Source organism: Hippocampus zosterae, chromosome 9 (assembly GCF_025434085.1).
Source record: "Hippocampus zosterae strain Florida chromosome 9, ASM2543408v3, whole genome shotgun sequence".
NCBI lineage: Eukaryota > Metazoa > Chordata > Actinopteri > Syngnathiformes > Syngnathidae > Hippocampus > Hippocampus zosterae.
Window position 1 is genome coordinate 11,259,976 of NC_067459.1, and position 27,244 is coordinate 11,287,219.

Sequence of the window (27,244 nt, forward strand, 5' to 3'; positions counted from 1 at the left end):
CTCCCGCAAGAATGCAGTGGAGTGAAAAGGACAAACATCCTGACAACGACCAGCTAAAATGCGACCCAAGTGTGATAGGTTTTGGTTTTACAAGCTTTGCCTCGTTTCCTGGCCGCTGCCACATTTGGCCTGCTGTGTTCTGCGCCCAGGGAGGATGTTTACAAGGTCAAACCAGAAACTTTAGCGCAGTTTAGTCGGAACATGCACAAAATACATAAAATCATTCGTCAAAAGATGGGGATCAGATGCAAGGAAAATGCTGTACTTGTCATGAAAACATTGCAGCACTACAATAGACAGTGTGTGTGCGTGCATGCGTGCGTGCATGTGTGTGTGTATGTATACATACATATATATATATATATATATATATATATATATAGAGAGAGAGAGAGAGAGAGAGAGAGAGAGAGAGAGAGAGAGAGAGAGAGAGACAGATTGGAACATCAAAAGGGTGCTTTCCTTGTTAAAGTCAGGATGAAAGAGAGCCATCAGCTCCTTGATCTACATCCTCACTGCCTTACGGGGCTCCTCTCTCGTCCTCCGTGTTGAGTGTTTGTTAGGAAACCCTGAACAAACTGCTGCTGTTTGTCCTCACTTTGTCAATGATGGCTTTTTATAGACTTCTGCTATTGACAATCGTGCGACTCCCGATGGCCTCGCACACACACTGGATAACACTGAGTAAATAAGTGTATGTACACACAATTCACAAACCGCTCTCAAACACTCTCACTACTTCACATTTGAATCACCCCCGAAGGGGAGATGGCTCCATTAGAGAGATCACACAGTGTCTCTTATATGGGGAAAGAGCTCCAACTGTCAGATTTAGCTGCCGATAATACGATGACGTCTGACCAGAGAGTTATTTTAAAGTCTACGGAAACAATCTCCGACAATTTTTGCTGAATATCGCTAGTTCAGTAAACAACAATATATTGTACATTCGGATTTTAATGCAAAAAAAAGAAAAAGAAGAATAGCCGAACAGCACTGATGGCAGTCATTCTATAACTTTTTACAACCAACTTAAAAAAACAATAATTCAATGCTCCAAGTATCACTGTCATGATCAACATTAAAATGTAAGTCATGAGCAACATTAAAACGTTGTTAAAACTTTTAAAACATTAAAAGTGTACCGTAGCACAGTAGTAAGTCTGTTTATGAAAAGAATACTATTGTAAGTCACTGTAACATTATGCATAGTTTGAGCATTAACGCTGCACTTGGATCTTGTAAAATTGGACTAAAAAGTGAAATACAACTGAACTGTACAAGGACAGTGATTCTTTCAAATACCATGAGTGGTACTCGCGGCAAACATTAAGAATCCCTCGAATAGTCAGAAGCAATATACGGTACTGGACTAACAAAATATTAATTTGTAATTCATTCATGAATATGTGAACAGTAGGCATTACCGCCTCTGAATAAGTGTAGCATGTTTTTTTAAAATCATGTGCTTTCAACAAATCGAGACATTCTAGATCGATCGACCCTAGGGGTTCGGTGAATCGTCTCAGGGTGTCGACGGAGCCCCTGCCATGTAGGTTAAGGCCGACTCAACATGTCAATTAGTTCTGACACTTCCGGTTGGTCATCACTGGCTGCAGATGATCGCATTACATTGCTTGTCCAATCAGTGCTGTGGGAAATTTAATTTGCTTAGTCGTCAACATGTGACTGTCGTGATAGTATGTCGTACAATTAAAAAAAAAAGTATACTTAGCTCTTGAAATTTTATTTACTTTTTTTCTGTTTTTAATAAATGCATTTTTTTTGTATCTTGAATTTATAAAAAATTATATCCACTATATTTATTTTTCACTAATGAAGGGTCCGGTTATGTGGATATTAACTTGTTGGGTTTGGTACCTCGAGGAAGGTTAAGAACCCCTGTTCTAGATAGTTGAGGACACTCAGTTTAAAGGCATTGAAAAGAGCCACTTTCACTGGCCATGACTGAAGTCAGCTATGATCACTCTCACAGCGGTGCAATCTTCCCTCTCACCCAGTTACAATGTGCCGTGGAGGATTTTTGCCGGTCACGACACTAAAGGACTGTATGTTAATGGCACTGCTATTTCAATAAATAAAATTCATTCATTCATTCATCTTCCGTACCGCTTGATCCTCACTAGGGTCGCGGGGGGTGCTGGAGCCTATCCCAGCTGTCTCCGGGCAGTAGGCGGGGGACACCCTGAATCGGTTGCCAGCCAATCGCAGGGCACACACAGACAAACAACCATCCACGCTCACAATTCAGAGTGTTCAATCAGCCTGCCATGCATATTTTTGGAATGTGGGAGAAAACCGGAGCACCCGGAGAAAACCCACGCAGGCCCGGGGAGAACATGCAAACTCCACACAGGGAGGCCGGAGCTGGAATCGAACCCGGTACCTCTGCACTGCGAAGCCGACGTGCTAACCACTGGACTACCGGGCCGCCTCAATAAATACGATTTATGCAGTTATGAATAATAATAACAATACAATAATAGTCAGCAGAATTGCATTTAGCAAATGTACATGAGTAAATGAATACAACACAAAGACGGCAATTACGCAACGACGCATTAATGGCAACTGGAGATGAATGTATGCTATCAAAGCAAATGTAATGTGGGCATAATAATCTGGCAACAAAGTGTCACACAATTTTGCACATTGCTTGTTGTTCCATTCTGTGGTCATGCTGCCACTGGTGTAAATCTAATGTTGCTTTCAAGGAAGCTGGGACGTCGAATCCGTCCCATTCAGATTGTCCCAGTTCCGACGTCAAAGTATTCAAGGTGAATGTAAACAATAAAGATGGCTCATCCAAAAAGCTGTTTATTGTTCATTTTGACCCCAGGCAAATCTTCTTCATAATTCCTTCATTTATATAAATACAGGAATATCTTATCTTCAAAGCATTTCATTCACTTCACCTAATAACTTCACGCAAGGAGATAACAGCATATCTTCATGCAGTCAGTACAAATCAGTGTTGCATGCAGTTATTTTGAATAACTAATGTAATAACAATAAAGGAGGGCGGCTCTGGCCTGCCTGTGTGGAGTTTGCATGTTCTTTTCTTTTGCTCACGGTGTCTCATATTTTAGGGTCAAAATGAGACCATTTCGAGACAGTCTGGAGAACTGGCTGCTTGTTTTTTTTGTTTTTTTTTGGGGGGGGGGGGGGGGGGGTCCAGTTAAATTGACTGGAAGACAGTAGAACACTCCAGAATCCTTTGACTGCCACTCTCAAGTGAAGGAGGAAGCCGTGATCAGCAAGAAAGAAAGTGAGAGGAAAAAGAAGACGTGAGAAAGTGGGTGGGTAAAAAGACAAACGCAAAGGAAACGGACCAACGCTTGTGTGTCAATGGAGGAGATCATGGATGCCGGTAGGGGGCTCAGCCTTTAACACAATAGACCCCCAACTGAGCCAAGACCCTTAATACCCATACACTTGTTTCACACATCTTTTCAAAGCACCCCGACAACCCCAATCCACAAGTCCACCCAAACCCCTCAGCGCCCTCTCCCCAGCCTTGATAGTCTGGCCACGCTGACAGAAGCGAGAAAGCCCGCCTGGTGCAACAAGGGACCCTCACTGGGGCCATCAAGACACCTTGTCTTTTGTGTATTGGCGGACAATGGCGGCAACCCAGAACGGGGCAGGCTTCCTCTGTCCTGGCAGGGAGCTGTTCAGAATGACAGCGACATTAAGCGTTGGTGATAAATGGGTCATAATCATGTGATCTGAGGTGAAGTGTGGGGTTGCTAATGAGCCTCTGTATCAAAATCGCAGCATTGACGAGAACCTGCCACTCAGAAGACAATTGACCAGTGGGACGGATTCAGGCCAAGAAATTGGAAATGGCTCCATCCGTTTTCTATACCCACTTGTTTTCATTAGGGTTGTGGATAAGCTGGTACCCATCTCAGCTGACTTTGGCCAAGAAAATCTGATTTGTCTTATATTTTTAGTTTTTAAAAAATGGTATACCTTTTAGATTTATTCTGGAATACTATGTATCGGGTCCTAATTATGTTGATCTTTTTAAGACTCATGCCAGTTCTTATAGTTGCCAGAAAAAAAATCTCCATCTCTCTCTCTCTCTCACTCACTCTCTCTCTCTCTGACCTGTCAGCTTTTGAGACATTGGATGGTGAAGTCATAGTAAAAAAATGTGAATATGTATGTTACAAAGACGAGATCCAGTGCACACGGACTGAAATATCTTCTATATATATATTGCGCGTCGTCCCGCACGCGGTCCGTCCTTCCGTCTGTCCCTTTTCAAAACGTACCTACTTCACCGCGCCGCTGCGCGCCGCCACTGCGCCGCTCAGGCAGTGGCTCACTACGATCGCGCGGGCATCTTGGCGAAAAAATGTTGTCTACCCACAAGCCTTGCAATGAAATTGTTAGTTATTTAGTAGAGCTAAACATCTCTTTATTTTCGCGATAAGCAATGAAGATGAACAAAAAGTTGAACCAAGCAACAACACTTTTGTGGGCCGAAGGCCCACCTTACCAGCCTTCCGCTGATGAGCCGCCCGGAGGGCGGCGAACCAGCTAGTTTATCTATAAAACCCAAGTTTTATAGTTCACCATGTCAGGAAATTAGAATGTTACACCACACTCAACAAGCTTTTAAAAACAGAAATCAGGTGGAAAATTGACCATTCTCAATGGTCTTATGCAGGGGTGCCCAAACTTTTTGGATCGAAGATATACTTTTCGATCAACTAACCTCATGGGATCTACCCTTACCGGCGCGCGCACGCACACACACACACAAATTTAAGATTTACATGCTTTATTTTATTTTTTTAATATTTTTTTTGTGAAAATGAGACTGATAAGATGATTAGTGTGCAGTGTATATTAACACAAAAAATATATTACTAACATGTACAAAGACACAAATGGTTGTTTGTTTTTTTTCTTCTCGACACTCGGATCTACTTGGGACCTGTCTTAGATCTACCGGTAGATCAGGATCTACCTAATGGGCACCCCTTGTCTAATGTACATGTAGAACTCATGATTTGAATTTAACTACCTAAATGAAGGAACCTTTCCATCATGTTCTAACTCAGGGTCCAATCAGGGTCCAATATTTCAATTATCACATGTCAAATTCCGCGACCCTAGTGAGGATCAAGCGGCTCGGAAGATGAACATGTCAAATTGGATTCATTAAAGATGTGGTTGGGATGCATGTGTGTAATCAGAAAGAATTGCGAACATTTATTGATTTTTCCTCCTCCCCAAAAGAAAATAACTTTTGAAAAAGAATCTTTGGGAGCCGGGGAGGAAAATTCTACCTCAGCGTCCTGGGCAGCTCCAAGGGATTTCTGGCTGCGACTCAAAAGCGCTGAAGGCATGGTGAAGAAGGCCGGGCTTTGTGGCCTTCAGCGACTTGGCCTTTTTTATTTATTTATTTATTTTTTTAAACAGGAACAACTCACATTGGCAAAATGGTTGTTTTCCATCAATGTAGATCAGTGGTGGGAAGTACATATAGACTTTTCAGGTATCTGCACTGAACGAGAGTTTCTTTTTCTGAGGACGTTGGCTTGCTACATGTTCTGCTTTGTGCTTGATCAAAACAGGCTCATTACCTGAGCATCATGGCATTAAAAAAAACATAGTTAAATTATGCACCTAATCTGAAATGACATACGGGTACGATGTATAGACTTTCACAGTGGACTTTGTTGAAGTGAGGAGAGGAGTTGAATTAAGTCAGGCATAGTTATCTCTTATAGGCGGAAAAAAGTACTTTGCCGCCATCTTGTAGTGTCGAGATGCATTTCCACACCATTTTGGGTGGTCATCAAATACTTGTAATTTTTTTTTGCTATTTCCAGCAACGTGTGGTCCCTATACCCTACGAATCATGTAAAAAGGTACTTTTGTAAAACATTGCACAAAACATAAAAACATGTGTGTTTGTTTGTTGTCACGATGCTTCTTGGCAGTACCTTTTGTAATGTTACTAACATTAGGATGATTACCGAAGATGGTACTTTTTGGGATACGGACAGATTTGGGTTTGTACTATCAAGCACCGATTCACGTACTCAACTCAACTCAACTGAATTGATAGAGCACTTTCAAACAGCCATCGCAAAGTGCTGTACATGGAACAACTAACATATACAACAGTAAAGCAACAAATTGGTAACAAAACGTAAAATCAGACGGCGCCATGTTTCAGTTCCAAAGTACTGTATTGGCCCGAATATAAGATGATGTTTTTTGCATTGAAATAATACTGAAAAGGTGGGGGTCGTCTCATATTCGGGGTCTAGACATTATACCCATTCACAACGGTAGATGTCGTCAGATATCATTGAAGCGAATGCTGAACTTGACTCCCCAGGCCAAAGCGAACCCCTGTCACGAGGAATAAAAATAAAAATAGCAGAGGCACGAAGAAGAAAAATAAAAAATAGCGGTAAGAAAGAAAAGAGAAGAAAATAATAGGAGATAACAGAAAATGGAGAAACTTAGCGACAATCTGGAGAAAAGTGGGTTGAAGATCGGCCAGGTTAACCGGCAGCTGAGCAGAAGTCATGATGTAATTTATATTTCAAAAAACAGAAGCCATTCATTTCCGATTGTGATTGCACTTTAGTTTACATATGTAAATGTTCAGATATTAAGATTTGAATGAGGCAAAATAACATGCTTTTTCTCTCAAATATATTGCCCTAATCATTTGTTTCAGATGTACTGTAATTATCTTCTGCCCCACCGAATAAAATCAAGCTGGACGGTGCGTGGCTTCACTATAAACACATTAGAGAGTATATACATTGTGTTTTAGAAAAACCCGTGTTGATCATATTTCTAATTTCATATGGGTGGCCAAAATGCAGCGAGCAGTAGGTACCATGTTGGGTACATTCAAATGAAGAATTTGATCACAATTATTCGATCTGTTCTTGTTCTGGCCCTCCTCCAACTGTCATTTTTTGCTATATTTAAGTCCATGGTGGATTCAAATGCATTGCGCAGCGTACAGTCCTATGTGGGGGAAAAAAAGGAGCGAAGAGAGCACTAATCGGATTATTTTTCTTTCTTCCTTGCACTACTGTTTACCTTCATTCCTTGAGTTGTTTACTGCAAAAAAACTTTGCTTCACATTTTGTGTTCTGTAATATGAACTCTTTCATGCACCATGGAACCTGATAACATAGTAAGATGTCCACTGCAGTAACCGCTGTTTATTGTTTGTATTTGTAATTGATTATTTGGAAAATATTCTCACTTTTATTTTTACTCCATCCTCTGGCTTATTTGTTTCAAATTCATGATGTTTTTATTAATCAAAATTTGGTTACATATTGAAAATCAATCAAATACCAATTTCCTAACATTTAATTAACTACATATCTTTAAAAAGCTGGTGAGTGTTCGGTTCTTCTATTTTACCAGTCCTTTCTTTTTGTTTGTTTGTTTTAAACAAGAGAACTTTAGTACACAATTTGATTCTTGTACTTTTGCCGCCTCTGGCAAAGATAAACAAAATCTATTTGATTAAATAAGATAAATCTATCTGGTAGTTCTCTCGATTTAGCTTTAGCACCACTAGCCTCTGGGCTACGGGCTCTAGCGGGCTCCCCCTTCCCCCCATTTACAAGGCCCTTCAGCAGCCGGCTGGTTGCTAGACAATGCGCTTGGTTATGTGGGTTATGTAAAGACCCTCGTGCACACAAAAGCCAGTGTGGGTGCCTGTTTTGTGGCGCTCTTCAGAGCCCCGGGTCAGTTAGCAGAAGAGCTCTGGTGCTAGCACTCCAAGTTGAGAACCCGTCCTCTCCACTGTGTTTGCTGAGAGGGGTGGGCACGTAAAGGCCAATGAATTATATGGTCGCCGTTAATTTCACTTACCCCTCAGCTCACAAAAAAACAGAAAAAGAAAAAATAAACACCACTTGACAGAGGTTAAAACAAGACGTTTGTTTCCCGGGAGATGTCCTGTGGTTTGGATTTGTGAGGCCTGCGCTTGTTTACTTATACTTCAAGTGCACAGGGTTGGATTAAGTTTGGGAAATATCAATTTATGGTCTTTAATTATTTGTTTTTTTCCGTGGTTAAGTGTTGCTTTTGTTTAAATCCATCTAATTTCTATACTGCTCTGAGCTGAACCCTATTACAGCTGATTTTAGGCGAGAGGCAGGCAAAGGTAGATGGCAATGTGCTTCGTTTACTCTGTTACTTTAGGAACTCTTTGGATCAAGTGTACTTGTCAGAGTATTTTTAAAGCAACATCATTTTACTGGAGTATGTCTGGAAAGAAGAAAAGCCACTTGATTTTGTTTTTGTGTGTCTCATTCTTCCAGATTTGTTCAATGCAGCACATTTTACTCTGTTTCATGAAGTACGCATCCATGTCTTTCCCGCTTCTCCTCACTCGGGTTGTGGATGTGCTGAGGCCTATCCCAGCTGACTTTGGGAGAGAGGATGGGTCTCTTAAATGGATTAAAATCTCGACCCAACATGCAGGGTCAACTCCTCAAATCCATGCGCTGGGTATAAATAACCCATCATTGCCTCTGTCTTTTTGCACTCAATGCTGGGTTAGCTATTTCCCCCAATTCGGGTTACTTTTAACCCAGCAGTTTCAATCGTGTAACATGCCTATTTTTGGACTGTGGGATTAAGATGGAGCACCTAAATAAAACCCATGCAAGCGTGAGTTTGGACTCGAACCCACAATCTCAGAACTGAGACACGGATATTCCTAAATAATCCATACTAAATACAAGCAGCAATATTCCGTATCTTGCTATTTATCTTATGACAGTATTTTAAAATACGCATGAAATCACATGGATTAACAAGAAGGTTTTATGGGCTTGCGTGCGTGTGTGTGTGTGTGTGTGTGTGTGTGTGTGTGTTTGTGTGACAAGAAGGGCCCTCCAGGCAATGACTAGCGGTAAGCCACACACCACAGACACATCAACAGTCCGCCCTAATGGCCGACCAGCAGGACGCTGAAGTCAAGCCACTTCGAAGGCGAGCACATTCGACGACACGCTAATGAGAGACTTTCTTGTCTGTCGCAGCGACTGAGCAGAGACGATTAGGAATGAGTGAGTTTCGATTGTTTATTTTCCAGCGCAATAGGAGATGGTAAATATTTTGCATCTACTTAAAAAACCTCAGCGAAGTCCCGCAAATTTATCATCTGAAACTCCCCCTTCACAAAGACACAATATGTCACAGGAGCACAAACATAGCAGGCTCTTCACCGCCAAACGTCTCCGACATGCTGCGGCATGCGAGCGAGCTGCTTGCAAACGGAGCATCCCGTTGCCCCCGAGGCCTCTGTCTCCATCCCACAGGAAGCCCGAGTGTGAGCCAGGACACACAAGGCGAACGATGGTGGGCTGGGGGGGAGGGGCGTTTACGGCTCTTGAGACTGTTAAGGATTGACTGACTCGCCACTGACTGCAAGGAAAGGAATCTCGTCAACTTGTCAGTTACCTTGTAGCCTTGCTGTTGAAAAGAACAGCCTGTGACTCGACTTACGTGTTTTACGAGATACAAGCCGTACGAGTCATTTGGCCATTTATTTTTTTTTGCTCTGACTTGTGTGCACAAACTTGAGAAACGAGTGTCATATCGTGGCAGTAAGATCGATTCAATTCACTTCCCGATGACTAGCAGCTTGGCAAATAGTCACTCATGTTTTTCTGTATTCTTGGCATTTAACAAACCTCTGAAAACGCACCAGTGACAGTGGTTATCCTTTCCCCACATACAAGGTTTCCTTCCACAATAGCCCTACGACTGACTGGCGACGAGTTCAGGGGGTGATCCACCTTTCGCCCGCAGTCAGCTGGGATAGGCTCCAGCAACCCCCGCCACCCTGTTCAGCATAAGCGGTGTTGAAAATGGATGGATGGATTTCTACAATAGACTCGTAGATATTACTTCATCCATAAAGAGTCTTCAAACTGGTTAATGTTGAATTTTACAATCAAACAAAACATAAAAAAGAGAATTAAAAATCGTATATTTAAAACAGCGAACCTACGTTGCCTTCAGAACAACATCCAGTAGCTTAATGCTAATAGAAAATTGAAAATCCTACTAGCATGCTCATGATTACCATCTATACTGTCGTTGCAGTTTTTCAACCCTTTAAAGGTCGAGTGTTACGTAAACTTGGCCAATCATCTTTTGAGTAATATGATTTCAAGCAGTTTTTTTTGTTTTTTTTGGGTGGTAACCCACCTAGATTCACCATTAGGCCCATAGCAACGCGCTGAACAATGAAAATGCTTTTGTTCGGCAATATCCGGTAAGTAACGTCATTTACAGAATGCAGAGTGCCAGTCAGCCATTGTACTGCATTGTTGATTGTCCCGTTAACTGCTCTTTGCTATTCTTATCGAGTTTTTCGGTGAAATGCCTCGGCGCTGTGTGGCGATGCACTGTTTACATTCAGGCAAACGGTTGTTTGAAGGGCCAAAAGAAAAGAATAGTAAATGGACCTGAAAATTGGAACAATATAGTATTGTTTTCGCAACGCGAGTGAATTTCACGCCGTGTCAACGAGCATTGTTACAAGCACTTTGAAGACCTCTGTCTTCTCAACCGGATTTGCAAAAAAAGAATGGTGTGATAATCAATGAGCAACTCTGGCTGTTGTTTATGAAAACATTGGATTCAAAATATTATACATGAACATGGATGTAATCCTGTCCAAAAACATTAAAGCGATATGATTGCATGGATGGAATCCTCCGTCATGATTTACAGCTAACAACTGCGAAGTGGCCGACACAGTAACAAAACAACCTTGACAATGACGATGGAGGACACCAACTCACTTTAACGTGTGCTCTCACTGCTAGCGGGAATACATGGACCAACATGCGCATTTTACAGCACAGATTAGTAGATTATTAAAATGAGCGTTTGATGCATATACATATATATTAGGGGCTGGACTTTCTCCTAAAATTCTGTCAAAAGAACATCAGGTATGATTTCATGTGATTACACTCCATAAGATTGTCTTTTAAATTGCATCAACTGGCGTTCCCACATGGTTTAAATTTGTAACTGTCAGAGAAACGGCAATTCCGGTGATGTTGCACCCATCTGATCTGAGTCGGATAAAATTTTTAATTTGTCACACCCTCGAATGTCCGAGGACACGGCAAGAGAAAATTAAAAAGGTGAAGCCGATAGTTTCAATTCATGTGCTAACGGTTGCAGTTCAAGAGCTTTGAATGTTCTTTAGCTTAACACCGGATTTCTTCTTATTTTATACTAAATGTACAAAAACTCAACATTAATTTCTTGCAAAAGCCGTAACAGTTTTTCTTCTTTTCGCCTAAATTCAACCAATGTCATTGATCCGTAGACTCCGAACACTCAGCACAACTGTCAAATAGTGACACAAACTCACCCCATTTTCATCCAGAGGGCAACCCCCAACAAAAAAGCTGCTTTCAAAAAGTTCCTCCAGTCAGCTTTGAACATTCAGGGGTTGTTCTCCCACCAAGCGAACATGCCAAAAGAAGCGTTTCTCTCACCCCGGCAAGAATACAAAGGCACACACACACAACCTCTATTCCGGGCCTTTTAATGGACTACAGGTGCTGCCTAATAAGGGGCAATAAATGTGCCACAGCAAAGCAACTGCCATGTCGCTTGCTGAATAGAAGAAGAACTTCTTGAGAACAGAAGTGTAATGGTGGTGGAAAAGCGGGTCAGGCTGCTGGGGGAATCATCAGTGGTCGGGAAAAGTCTAACCTGCTGCACCGTCATCAGCTTGGAGGACAATGGTGGATCACGCATACTTGTTGTTATGAGGCACACACATGAGTAGTAGGTGCAACACTGCACCTCTGTCTTTATCTCTGTCAGCAGTTGTGGGGATATGAGTAGTAGCAGAAGTAAAATTAGGTACGCAAACTACTTTATTGTTCTGTGAACACATTCTAGATAGCGGTGGAAACCGTATTTGTAGCGCTACCCATTTCAGTCGATGTAGTGATATTTGCTGTCGTAGCAGTAGTAGTTGAAACAGAAGTAATTGTAGTGGAAGTAGTAGCATTGGTAGTTGTAGTTGTAGCAGTAGCAGCGATTACAGAAATCATAGTGCACTCAGGTGATCATGCTGCTGTCATAAATTCCTCAAGGCCTCTGACAAGGGCTTCCACTCGTGCAAACCACCAGCAGTACCCTTTACATTCGTCAAACCTGTGCTTGCAGCAGGTGCACCGCAGAGTGAGCTCCTGAGCTCTGTAGCGCAAACCCAGGAGGAGCTGAAACAACAACAGCTGTGATTGCCGCATTGTCATCCCAACATTTGTTTCACGTCGAGTGCAGGGAAAGGTCGCGTCACGGCATGGAACCAACCTCTGAATCGCTACTAGACGTTGACCATGTTTCCATCATGTTAGCTACACAAAAAATGTCATATTCCCATTATGCTCTTGTTTCGGATTTTGCAGAGGGGGAACTACCTGAGCTGAGTAAAATGGCATAAAAAAATTCTGAAATCCAGAATTTGGATTTTCACTTCTAATAACGTGAACGTATTAGCGACACCAATGAAGTTATGTCTTATCGATAATGTTCGTGAATAGGATTGCGCTAAAGCTACTTCCTTCAAAATCTGGAAGTTTAGAAGTTTAGATTTAGTAAATCTGGGGCATGAAACCTTTCAGGGACAGTGGTTACTACAGTGGAAAGCCAATAATGTTATGATTTTACAGGGTGAAAGAAAGGGTTAAAGGTGATTAAATCTCAGCAAAAATGCAGATCCTCAATTTTGCAATCTTATTCGGGACACTAAAGACATTTTGTCTCATGTTAAGGGGCAGGATTACGCAACAGCAACTCTCTGCAATCCCTTTGTTGAACACTGAAGCATGAATGGTAATTAAATTTCAGTTTAGTTCTTTAGTTCTCTAATTTGTTCTCACTTTTTTAAGATTACAATATCGTTCGTGACACCATTTTTTTTTTGGCATTCGACTCAGCATGACTTAGATTTGTTCTTGATTTTACTGTTTGGTGCTTTCTACCGCCTTTATTACCGATTTGTCTTACTGTTTATTGTGCATGTTAAATTGCTCCATGTACAGCACTTTGTATGCCGCGATGGCTGTTTGAAAGTGCTCTATAAATACTGTTGACTTGACTTGACTTGACCAAGGAAGTTTTCTTTTATAATGTTAGTGAGCTGGACTGCGCAAAAACGAAATCATCAATTTCCACAAAACCTTGTGGCATGGGCCAATGAAGAGACCATAAATACAGACTTTGTTTGATACTTTTGTGAACGTTGTGAGTTTATGAGCAACACCGGGGTAGTTTCTTCTTATCATGTTAATGAAGCAGGATTACACAGAAGCTACTTTATCAGTTGTCTCTAAACTTTATGGAGGAATTGAGGGCTGGAAGAAGGAAGAAGCAATTCAAATTCGCTGAAAGTATAAAGTACAATTTCTGTCAATTTAGAGATTTTTTACAAAGTTTTAGATTAGTAAACTTCGTTAGCATGAAACGTACCGAAACGTATTCTATAAAACTTGAAAAAGGCAAATGAGCTAAAGAAGAAGCCGTGGTGGGGACTGTTTTCATGTGAGTTAACACTGAACTGTCATCGGGGAAATCAAGGAAGTATGATTATGCCATAAGATGACTGAAGTTAAAAAAAATTGTTGAAGGCTGTGACGTAGCCAAAAGACGAAGCCAATCAGTTTAGGTACAGGAGTAAATGTGTATTTTTTTTTTATGTAATACTTTGAGATTATTAGTGACACTGAGAAAGTTTCATCATATCAGGATGGAAGAGAGCAAGATTATGCAAAATGTAATACTGTGATGTTCACAATCAATATTTATCACACAAAACAACTTCATGCACCTATCATGGGTTTTCTTTGGCCACATGATGGGCAGTTTTGAACGATTTCATTAGAAATCAATTTACATACATGGGGGAGGAGCATACCTCTGAAAGAAAATTCATATCTTAGGGGACTTGGCAGAGGTATGCGCTCTTCTGAGGGCCGTTCCAGGTTTGGTTTAAACCACCTCCCACCCTCACACACACCGCTATCCCTTACATTCCATAAGCACACTAGCTCTCCTCAGCGGTGCGGCAGCGGCAACCGTATGAAACCCACCGCGGCCGTCACACCTGCGTCCATCCAGTCACAACACGTACGAAGTATTCCTGCAAAGACGACCCGCGGGGAAGCTTTATGTGTGGCCAGCAACAACGCCACGATCGGTTAAAAAGAGGCCGCTGTGATTTGCCATTTACATCAAATATAACTAGACCGAAACCTCGAATTGGTTGCTGCGATACATCAACGCGTCCACCATATTGCATGTGTCGGATCTAAACTAATACAAGTCAGTTGACTGAACTTCATAAAAGTGACCAACTGCACCAAGTTAATGCTTCATTTTTACCCATAAACATACACACTAATATATTTGGCGAACAGATGGGCACCAAGACCAACATATGTAACTATGTACATGAGGATACGAAATAGTCTGCACAGTCCTGTTCAAATGCCAGGCTTGGGAGGAATAAAAAATGAGTTCCAAATCCGTCAAAATCATTTCAAATGAAGCTTTCGATGAACAATAACTTGAGCTGTGAGATATGATTAACAATATGTAAGAAAAGCCAACTACCTGAACTACATCAGTGACAGGTGTGTACTGACTCCCATTTAACATGAGTTTGAATTCTGATCCAAACACAGTCAGTTCTTCATTCGTAAGACGGTGTGCACACTTGTGCGACCACATTGTCCTGCCTGTTTATTTTTACTTCCCCACTTGATCATTTTTACATATATTTTTTGAGTTGTATCGGTTGTAGATCACATTGGAAAAGTCTCCAAGCTGGACCGGAATGAGGCCACAATTCTGTCACTTTGCCACATTCAATATGGCGGCACCAAGACAGCGAGTAGCTATAAATAATGTGTTTGTGTTTTATGTTTAATCACATGTAATCAAATGAAGAAGACGTCTTTACTGGCATCTTTGGCAAACAGGAAATGAGGGCCCTCCTCAGTGGCATTCATAGGCACAATTATGTAATCGGGGAGTGGTCTGCAGTTTTTTGTAAACGGGACCAGATGTCCCCCAAAGCCTGCCTCCGACCCCCGGCCCCTCTCTCACTCCAAAGCAACACCTGCATTCATTTTCCGCGATCACTTACAGTGGGGTCAGCACCGGTGCTCGGCCCACTTCGGCCTTTTTATTCCTTCTCTTGTAAATAAAGGCCGCGTGATTTACAAGCCTCCCAATAATCATAATACTTTCAGAGTCAATTAGCAGCCAGACGCACAAGATGGCAGACTGAGGAGGAGGAAACGCTGGTCTGTCGTGTAACTTTTATGGGAAAAGAGTGTTTGAGAATATCAGAATTTGGAATTTACAACGAATAATCACCAAAACGAGGTCAAGAGCCTTTTAGGTTGCTTGATAACAAGTTGGTGAACTGACTAACTATGTCATAGGTGCTGATTTGTTTTTTTGGGGGGGGAGGGGTGAGGGGGGTTGTAGCAGAAGTACTGACCAAAGTTTTGTGAACTGAGGACTTGATTTGAATATTTTCTTGACTGCTCGCCAATCACACAGAGAAGATGAAGAAGTATTCTCGTTAGCTTGATAGGGCTCCTGGGTGGGGTCTCGCAATTTTTTTGTGAACACAAAACTTCAATTTAGACTTCCTCTCTTCCGTCTGTTTGTGCTATTTGATGATTAAGAGCACGGAAAAAACAAACTGCTTCGTTAGCTTCTCACGAGCTATTTGCCGACTGCTTAGCTGTCAGCCGTAAACAAAAAGTAAAGGTCTGTGTGTCAGTTGTGCGGATGAACAAGCAGAGGGTGTTCATGAGTGAACAATATCTTAACTTTTGTTTTGGTTAGTTTCAAGGTTTTGTTTTTCAACCACATTATTTTGGAGTTGATCAACTTTTTTGTGAACAAATGAGTTTGATTTCGATGTAACTGTAACTGGTTACATGTATTTGAGTCCGAATTTGTGGACTTGAACATTAGCCTCTCCCCAGCTAGCCGCTGATTGGTTGACTGCTTGTCACTGGTAAACAAATGGTAGTTTTATATGTTAGTCGTTGGACTGACCAAGCAGAAGTTGTTTGTTTTAGGTCTTTTTTTCAGCTTTTAATTTGATATGCTTCTACTTCCTATTTTTCAAAGTAGTTTGATTTAGACATCCTTCGACCATTGCTCTGCACCCGAGTCCAGCTGAGCTGTTCGACGAGCATCATGTAAAGATATAGACTGCTGTATTAGCTTCTTGGGAAATAACCATTGACTGATTAGCTACCATGTGGTTCTCACTTTTGTACAACAAGTACAGTTTTATGTATCAGTCAAGTAGGTGAATGAGCAATTCTTGGAACTATTACTAGTTTTATTTTAGAAGGTTTTTACACCCTTGTTCAGTTTCCATTGGCTTGGCTTGATAGAAATGCTACATTAGCTTCTTGCTTGCTAGCCATTTAACCGTATTTATTGGTGTTTCCCAACAGGGGTACACAAACACATTGCAGGCGGTACATGGAAAAATTCATAGATCCATCCATTTTCTAATCCACTTATATCCTCAATAGCGTTATTTACTATTCATGTTTTTGTTTTAATTTAATACATTTTTTATTTAGTTTACATATTTACAGTATTTTCGAGGCAATCCAGTATTTATTTTTCTGTTTTATTTGAGCAAAAAAAAAAAACAAATAAGATGTCATATAAAGTTAATAATTCTGCACACTCGTGGTCCAATATTCCTGACATCATTAAGTTTAGTCCATCTCCGACTGTCATTGCTATTTGGTGTTCTTTCATGTCATCAACTCTAGATGAGGGTTCAAAAAAAAAAAAAGAGAGAGAGAGGATGATGTCCCGTCTGATCCCGGGAGTTCTGATCTGTTCTCTCTATTTTTTTATTTTTTTATTTTTTAGTACAAATCCAAGCAGTTAAACACCAACTGTGAAAGATATAACAAGGTGGGAAAGGGAGAGATAGTAGGGTAAAACAACACCGGAAAAACATGTTTGGTCAACATGCGTCAGAAAGCAAAGCCAAGTGTATGGCAGGCAGGCGCGGCTGGCCGGGGCCAGGAACGCTTGACTTGGAAATGTGTTCCAGCAAGGGGAAGAAAAAAAAAGCAGCCAAGCTCCTCGAGAAGCCAGGCCAGCAGTCGGCAACTTTCCCCTTGCTTTTTGGCTCCGGCGTCAGGCTTCCCTCCCTCCTCTCCTCCCTCCCTGCAGCCCACCCAAGAAGAAGCAGTGGCAGCGGCCCATGGGCGTACACTGGAGCGGCTGCACATTTAAAACAACATGCATCTCACTCTCACTGTCAAATGCTTCTTCCCTTTCCAAAACATACCACGCTTAGTACAAATGGAAAGTTTTGTGTCATCCTGTGCCAATCATAGTATTTCTTTTTACTCAAAAAAAATTGTCGACAAAGAAGATGGGCCCTCACGCCCACACTTTCACGGCAAAGCCCTAAAATCCTCAAAAACCTTGATGATGTCAGCAAAAAAGCTTGTAGTTACCAATCTGTCTAAGGTACCTGTTTCAGAATGTGACTCATTTGGGATAGTCCCCTAAAAGGAGTACAAGCCCTGGAAAGCACGCCAAATCCCGAACTTTGGCCAAAAATGGTCGACTTCCTGTTCAATTTTACAGATGGGATCTTCAGACTTCTTTGTGCATGCTGTTACAACACATGTCCACCAATTTTTATGCAGATAGGTAAAACCTCTGCTGGGTGGGGAGGGGGGGGGGTAATTTCTTTTTACTAACTGTCCGGGGGGCGGGGGGATACTAAGCGTCTTTCGACCCTCTAAAATACCTTTCTTTTTCTGTCCATATTCCAGCTGAATTTTTGAGAAGCATATTGCTCACACTGTTCATGCCGTTAGCATCGCTGTCACCATCCATCTTACACGAAAGCATGTTATTTTAACTGTTGTTTCGTATAACTTCCTACAAAAACTTGTGTATTTTGATGGCTTCTCTAAGAAGCTTGTTAAAAAAAAGTGAAATTAATGCTCTAATTTTCATTTTTAATAAAAGATTTTAGGAACAGCAACCACTCGGCAAATATTCAGATTTAGCGTCATCATCTAGTTACATGCTTAATTTCTCATACAATTTCTTACTTAAGTCTTATGAAGCACATTATAACATCATTGTTGTCACCGTATATATATATATATATATATATATATATATATATATATATATACACACACTTTTTTTTCTCCACATCTCTACTTGGTCTCTGTGGTGTCATGATGTGGGTACCCAACTCACCATGCTCTATTCTATTATGCAGATATTCTGTATTTCCACATTCGAGAAATGAATGAATATAAATTCATGGATTTAGTTTTTCTCTGCCAATATGACTGTGAAATAGATATTACGTTGTCGTTTTTCTTTTTTAATTCTAGTCTTAAAAAGTCTTAAATTTAACTTGAAGAAAATTGCAGGAACTCCACCCTTGAGAATTCTTTGTAAATCCTGTTATAATAGACATGCATGCCCAATTTCAGTTTTGGACATCTACGTCTGATTCCTGCAGTTCCCCTTCCATTGAGATTTCCTCAAATTGTATGTAATCTTGCAAAAAACATAATTTCAGGCATTCCCTGAGTCCAACATAAACCCTAATTCATGTCAAAACAGAAATCTGAGTGGTGACCATCAACCCCGAAGAACGTTTTAAATCACTGGCACATCATGTCAAGGTGTCAAGTTTTCCGTGGAATCCTCCAGGCAGGTCCGTGACATTCTGCGTGGAGCCTTGACGCTGGTAAAAGTCTGCAGAATGGGCGTCTGTCTGAACGTGGCGCGGTTGTAAATCTGAGGACGCTTGACCTGTGGCTGGCTGATGTGTGGGTGTATCGGTGACGGCGGTTGTAAGTCACACGTGCCAAGATTTCCTGTTATGGCAGGTTCTACTTGACATGGTGCCAGCCGGGCATGCCACTTGAAGATTAGATGAATAAAAAAGAAGAAATTAACTCAAAACGATGAGACAGTCAGATTTATGCCCAGGTGAAAATGACTGGAAAAAAATGTGAAAAACTAATTTTAAGTTAAAAAAAAGACAACTCGTTTTAGAAAATCCATCCTTTTGCAAAAAATGTAATTACAATCCAATTCAGCTATATAGATTTTTAAATCTTATTATTGGAACGTTGCCAGTTTCTACGCAAAAAAACTACGTAATTTTGTTAAGTACAAAACAAAAATGTCTTCCAAACAAGAGGAAAAGATCACAATATTGCATAAATATTTTTAAATGGGGGGGTACGAAAACATAAAAATGTTAAAGTTTAATTTTAAACTAAATAGAAAACAGATAATTTTAAATTAAATGAAATTACAATTTTAATTACATTTAAAACAACCACATAGCTGAGCCTGATTTGATGGTAACGCTAAATAGTATGTACATTGCGGTGCTATAACCTCTTCAGAATTGGACACATACTACGTTGCAGCGACGCGTGCAGACAGACAATATAACAGTACTCAGTCTTATATATTCTTTATCTTCTGCAAAGAATGACTAATATTGTTGTACTGATAAGGAGATAAGATGCCTCAATGTGTGTGTATATGTATCTGACTTATACTGTCTCCATGTGGTCAAGGTGGGCACAGCAGAAAGACCAGCGCAATGGCAATTCAGTGATGCAGTGTGAGAGAAATGGCTTTATTAGTTTTATTTCAGTGTTGTAATGCCATTACTTTATGTATTTATGAAATACAGTACTACGGAGTGCTGTTTTCCTCCTCACTTTTTGTCTTTTGTCGGGGGGGGCTGAAATTGATTAATGTATTTCCATCCAAAAGATGATTTGTCATATAATTGTGACAATTGTACAATTGTAGCATACATCTGTGAGGCACATCCCCAACGTCTGCGCCATGGAGTGCTAACGTGATACTGTACACCGGGTGTACATTAAAAGAAGGGAACATGTCGAGGAAAGCTGCCAAGTCAATGATGTTTTCTCCTCTCAGATAACAGGCTCGTTGGTCGGCAAGGGTCCATGGCGAGACTCGGGTGGTGTGAGCGATCCTGTTTGCCTTCCTATGCTGGCATTTCGGTGTGGTAAAATGTAGCAGCCCTGTTAAATTTGTATTCTGACAGAACAGTCGCTGAGAATTAGACTGGGCTAATTTTATTTTTGTCAAATTAATTGTTAAAAGGCATGTCTTTAGTATGACAACATCAAGGTTTAGTTCAACTCAAAGCTTTTAGCAGTCATTTATGCACTCTGTACTTTTCCTGAGTCATCACTGCAATACTGGGCCAACTACCATTTTCAAGTATCCCGCTTCACCGCTCAGAAAGTGGGGTTCAGAGATTGCTCGAAGACTCAGAAAGTAACTAGTGCTTGAGGTAAATGAGACTCTTTTTCATTTTGGGTGCCAGTGCATCTGCAGGTTACTTCATAATAGAAATTAATGTTATTATGATAGATTTGAAAGCCATTTTGGATTTAGACCACTGTTGCACTAAACATTTAGTGCCGGTCATTGAGCAGCAAAGACAAAACTCACGAAATGGCAATAATTGAGTTACCCCACTTCACGGATGATGTAAAACAAAATCTTCTTTGGTTTTAAACTGGTAGTACAGTCGTGATTTAAGAGGGAAGTCCAATGCTCTAATTTCAACCCACGAACCCCAAGTGCTTTGAAATATTGGCGGACTATGATCGTGTGTCTAAATGTAATATGTTTGCTCCAAGCAGGTCTCTCTCGTGTTACAACACCACTCACTTTTTTTGTTCAGAGTGTTGAATTTTTGGGGGGTGGAATTTCCTACTAAATTCTTGTGCGGCACTTTGCTCTATAGTCAAGGCAGAAATCCAATCACGCGGGAGGAAGAAAATAAACGCTGCTAACGGATGTTTCTCTGCTAGATCCAAGCAAGTCTGAGGAACGTGGCACCTGAAGTCTGCTTTAAAATATATGTGTAATGTCAACCACACACACCAGCAGTTACCAGCCCCCCTTCCCCCCACACATATTCAAACATTGCTTGAGGCGCACGCTTGAATTAAAGCAGCACATGTACTGTAATGAGATACAATCAACAGCTTGCTTTGCGTCAAGTCACACAGTGTTTACTTCCAATTTTCCCAAGTGTTCATCCTACTTCCCAATCCCAATTGTGAAGTATAGACGATTCAGGGAGGGCTACTACGTAAGAGGGATAGGCCAGCTTTTTAAAAATCAGTACTGTTTAGTCATATCTCTACAAGAAAAGATGATTTGATATCCGGATACATGTGGTGCGATACAATTTAAGGACAATTCATTTGTCCACTAAGTACTTGGAATCCAGCGCCATCATCAAGCATCTCATGCACACATGTAACTTTATTGAGTGATTTCTCGTAGGGTTTGTGAACCTCTCATCATGCCGCATTGCATCATGGACGTATCATCTATTTTCCGGTTGATATACTCATTTGGATGTGCCCTGTCACGGTGTTTCCTTCGTGTGTATTTCTGTTAACCTCTTATTTTGTCAGCTGAATTTAAGTGCAGTTTGCTCAGACGTTTCTGGGTTAAGGGGTGCAACCCCTTAAGGCAAGGCTGCTAAGGGTGTTTTCTATCGGTGAAATTCTAGTTATTCGCTATTGAATGTATTTTTTGTTGATATTTATGAAACCCTGGAAGGGATTAATTAATTGTATATGAAAGGCAGACATTGCTTTCCTTTTTATTTGATTCAGTTTTAGTCAAAAACTTTGAATCAAGGTTCCACTGTATAATGTATTTTAAAAAGTCTTTGAATCGAGTTTACAGGATCTTTAAGAACCACCTCTGACAAAAAAACAACTTTTCTGTCACAATGACAGCGAGTTAAGAAAACCGCACGCCGGGAATAAAGGCGAGCTTGCGGAGCATCCAGAGCATCAACATCGTCGCCTCCCCGCTTCTGTCCGGGCATACTTCTTTGAAGGGAAAGACAGCTGCTATTAAAGCCTAATTGTTTCAGGTTCACGGGGTGTGAAAGGGCCTGATTGAGGGGCTGTGATCCCAGTGAGGGTGGTCCCACTCTCTCTCACTCTCTATCTCTCTCTCTACAAGGTTGGAGGAAGAATCATGTCGGTGTGGGGTGCACGTTTGCAGGCATCACGTGACACATGCTTTGGCCCAGAATGGAATCTGGACAAAAACACACAGCTTGTGGCCGTCTGCATCCCATGTCTCGTGATCAACACACCCTCGGTGATAACCTCCTCTACCTTCCACGCACACGCGAACCCTCCAATCAGTGCTCTGTATGCTGATAAGCAACTTATCTTGGCGTTTGATAAAAGCAGAGTGGAGGCTTCTTTCTCCTATTAGGAAGACGGCTCTTTCCTGTGTGTGCTCTATTTGTTTAAAACAAGTTCCCATTAAGGAGCCTTTTGGCCTTAAAGCACTTGATAAAGAGCTGGGGGAGTGTTAAGGGGGTTGGAGGGGCAAGAAGAAGCCCCCCCATTATCTTTTCACATTTGGCCTAATGACGAGTGCACCCTCCATACAGTTCCCTAAACCTGCCCCCTCGACCTTGAAGCGAAAGGACAAAAAGTAAACTTCAAATGTTCCGTAGTTGTTCCCTACGATGTCAATCAATTGATGCTGCTGACTATTTTTGCTGCCTAGGCAGTCATCGTATTGTACAGCGACCCGACAGCCAATCATATTGCAGTGGTGTGCATCCTGCTTTGTAGAATTCAGCGGTTTGATTCCAAATGACTGAGCCTTTAAATTTCCAATGCAAGATATCTGGTGCACAAAATTGATTATGATGGGAACTTTGGTTAACTCAAGGATATGCGATGCTAGCATGCAGCAAGTAGGCCCCCCAACATTAAAAATTGGGAGGCATATCCACAAACTGATACAATTCCGACACAGTTTGCATGTTTTGGATATAAATACCTTCAATGTCTGTAGTTGAAACACATCTTGCTCGTTTCACTGCAAATCCAATTCTCAACCGATGTAGGGCATCTTTATAGTATCGAAATCCAGATATGAACATTCAAGACATCGAAATGAGGATGATATCAGTCACATGATCTTGCCACGCTTGTGTTGCATGTGAATCTCACCGCATTCCTCCTTTTGAATTTTACGTTGATCGACAATTAAAACCAGCCAATGACAATCATCCTGCGTAGGGCGAGAGAGAGGAGGGACAGATGCAGAGCCAGCAAGGGATATATGCAGCTGCCGCCGCCTTGACAGCTCGCATGCAAGAAATCCACTTCCGTGTTCGCGATCAAGTACAGACGGACGGTACACGTCCATTGTGTTTTAGAACATTACCTGACCATATTTATGCAGAATTCAGGACCAGTGGATAAAATAGAAGACCTTGTAAAAATATACAGGCAGCCTGCGCCTCACCGGTCCAGTGGTAGTGTGCCTACCCTTTGAAATGATCCACACTTTCCTCATGATTATCACCCACGTTCTATTTCTGTAGCAACATGTGTTTTCGTTGACTGCCAGCATCGTTTTGTAGATTTGTAAAAAGTCAGACCATGTGACATTATTGTATGGGGAGCCTCCGCAATCCTGGCTTTCATAGTCACTGGGAGTCCACACGTCACATCATATAATGCATCAATGCATACAAAAAACGCTTGTCCAAGTTTTTTTTTTTTTTTTTTTTTCGGGGAATGGGGGGTTGCTGTTTTTATGATGGGAGGCACGGTAGTCGACTGGTTAGCGAGTCCACCTCACAGTGTAGAGGTGCAGGGTTCGATTCCGGCTCTGGCCTTCCGATGTGGAGTTTGCATGTTCTCCCCATGCCTGCGTGGATTTTCTCCAGGGACTTCTGTTTACTCTCACATTCGAAAAGCATTCATGGCAGGTTGATTCAACACTCTAAAATTGTCCCTTGGTGTGATTGTGAATGTTCATCTATGTGTGCCCTGCAATTGGCTGGCAACTGGTTCAGGATGTACACCGAGTGACCAAAGTCAGCCGCAACCCTCGGAAGGAAAAAACAGATTAAGAAATGGATGGTTGGATGTTTTTGTGATGCCACCACAAAACAGAATGGGAAGCAAAAAATATGTGACAACCATCGAACCAGAAATGGACGGTTCTGTCGTCGCTGCTTTATACAATACAGCTGAAATGACAAATGCAGCAAAAGAAAGGAATGTGAAATGAGTCTTTATGCGCGCATTCTTTAACTCAGCGTCTTCAAAGTTATGGGTGAGTTTGTTGTTGTGGCATTTTATTGTGATGGCGGTTGACTTTGTTTGTATACTTTTATGGCTGTTAGGAATGTTGAAAATGTTTTGATTTGGCTTTTTGGGGCTCCAAAGTTGAACAAAATGTCTTACTTCAAACCTCCATCAGGAGTACTACGTACTCTGTACTTAGTACTAAGTACTAAGTACTATGTTGGACAATTTAAGATTGAGTATTTTATTTATTTTGACATTTTAGTCAAAACTGTGCCTTGTTTTTACACAATAACGATAAAATGGTTTTTATGGCTTTTTGGGGACTCTGACTTTAAAAAAATAGTAGTTCCAAAATGTCAGGTACGGTATATTATACGTTTGTCATTCAAGGTTAGACAAAGTCATTCATTGTTTTGACCTTCTAACAGCGGTTCATTAATTTTTTTGCATTTATGGCACCCACATTTTAAAATTGTTTTTGTTTGTCTTTTTGACTTTTTGGCAAATCTGAATTTCAAACATCAATTAGCCATGTAAAGTTTAGACTCAAATTTAGGCAAGTACATTATTGTTTTGACATTATAGTGCAAACAGCGGTCAACTTGTTTTTAAAATTAGATGGTTGTGAAGAATTAGAAGGTGCACTCTTTTTTTTTTTTTTTTTTTTTTACTTTTTGGCAACTTTGTAGATCCAACCTCCATCATGTTATGTCATTCAAGTTAAGTCTTGTTTTGATGTTTGAACATGAACAACAGTTGATTTGTTCCTACGCTTGTATGACAGTCAAGATGGTCAAGTGTTTTTACTTTCTTTTTTTTCTTTTTTTAGGACACTAAATTTGCATGATACTGTCATTGTTCGAACCTGTTTGGATTTTTGGAGACTCTAAAGTTGTATAAAATGTTCAAATGGCACTCAAGCATATTACTTGTGACTCAAGTTAACATCGAGTGCGTTATTGTTTTGACGTTTTAGCATAAACAGCAATCAACTTGTTCTAACACTTGTATGGCAGTCACAGTATTAAAATTCTTGCTCTTTTATTTTTTTTAAGGACTCTGAAGTTGGTGAAAACGCTGTGCGGTTCAAGTTAAGACCGGGTAATTTAATATTTTCACTCTTTAGCATAAAGAACGGATGAATGCAGTCATATTGTTAGTGTATGATGTTAAAAATTGATACGTGTGAATTTTGCAGGACTTGTTTTTACACTTGACATAAATCTCGGACAACTTCAGGTGAAACGACTTACCAATCGTTGTTTAATTTTTGTATGATAGTTACAGTCTGTTCCAAGGGTGAAAGATTTAAGCATTGTCCTTTTTGTTGTTGTTTGCTTTTTACATTTGTATGACAAAGGTCAAAAACAATTAAATTAGAATTCAGAAAATCTTTTTTGGTGGCGACCGTTTGACAATATTTACTACGGGGTACTAAAATAGACTCCACTTTGGAAATGTGCAACTCGAATGCATTTTCTTGCTATTTGAACACAAACCAATTGAGTTATCTCGATTACATGTGTACACACCATACAGCACACGCGTGTGTGCGTGCGTGTGTGTTTGGCACTTTTGCGGTAAACAAATTAGTGTTCTATTGAGTCCGGTGTTGACGCTCTTGGACGGGGGGGGGGGGGGTCCTAATCTGTCCACAGATTAGATTTTAAAAAGCTCTTCAATTCAGGTTAGGCTTCAAACTAGACATTGTGCACATCTTCGGGCAGGCAGGAGTGATGTTTTTAAAGGGGGGGGGGGGGGGGGGGGTTAAAAAAGTGGGAGGGAAGGGGGCACATTTGGGAATGATATTGGCACCGCAAGTATTTCAGGTTACAAGGAACAGCTGTTGGACACACACAGACAGACAAACACTCACACTGATGGACCCCCCCCCCCGCCCCCCCAGCCCCCGCAAAAGTGCAGCAATTGAACGCACTCCATCATATGAAGAAGTGATGCAGAAAAGGAAAGTCACTCCACTTACCAGAGCCTGCATCAAACTTCACAAAATCCTCGCAAGAGCTTCCCAAGTTCCACTTTTGCTGTCTTGGCGTTTTCGGATGCGAGAAGTCCGGATTGTTTCTCCCACGCACGCGCGATGTATCCTCTTTGTTCAAACTTTCCCTTCTTCTTTTCGTTCTTTCTTTCTTTTAGGCCAACGTCTTCGTTGGACTTCCCGAGGGGAAGCAAAAGCGTCGGCGGTCCATGTTCGGCAGCAACAAGGGAGTCCCTCAAGTTGCCTCGATCAGCCCCTCCAAACGCGTAATGCGTAATGCACCCCCTTCTCTCTCTCTCTCTCTCTCTCTCTCTCTCTCTCTCTCTCTCTCAGTCTCCCCTTCCCTCCCACCCTCCTTCCATGCCTCCACAGTCTGCGGACCACCCCGAAACAGGAAGTTCACTTTTTGTTTTTCTTGGAGGAAAAAGAAAAAGACATACAAGACTATGTTGCTTCTCTGCTTTTCTCTTCTAAACATCCCAATGCGCGCTTGTAGAAATCCACACACAACTTTCTAAATAAGTTGGACTACTTAAAAAAAATAATCAATCAAACTTTTTTCCATGAGTATGAATTCAATCAGGCACGTAGCCATTTTCTGTCATAAGTCATTTGAATATGTGACTGGATTTTTTTGAGGTTGGGTTTTCTAACGTTGTAAATTCAACGTGTGTGGTTTACTGCGTGTGTGGATGCTGCACACGTTGCTTCGAATCAACCGCAAAACGCGGACTGGAATTAAGTGAGCGCGTGCGCGTGTGGGTCTATGTGCGTCTATGTGCGTGTCACAAATTATTCGGTAGAATACGCACTCTCACAGTCGAGCGATTAACCAATCACAGCTGGATCAGCAATCATGACTTTTGACAATGTCGAACTGGATTATTTTTCGTCCGTATGTACAGCAGTGCCTTGATTTAAGAATTCGTGACCACACTTGTAACTCAAATTACTCACGTTCCAGGTCAACTGCACCCAG

The 27,244-nt window shown here is 41.2% G+C and overlaps 1 protein-coding gene across 2 annotated transcripts in view; it reads right to left on the bottom strand.

The window, feature by feature from the left end:
• gli1 (GLI family zinc finger 1) overlaps positions 1–26,903 on the bottom strand; it is a 62,505-nt gene extending 35,602 nt beyond the window's left edge. The window contains exon 1 of one of the 2 annotated variants that reach the window (XM_052075993.1): positions 26,254–26,903. The gene's annotated coding sequence lies outside the window, so the exon portion shown is untranslated. The remainder of the gene's footprint in view (positions 1–26,253) is intronic. The other variant, XM_052075994.1, reaches the window with a different exon arrangement.
• Positions 26,904–27,244: the final 341 nt, after the last annotated feature.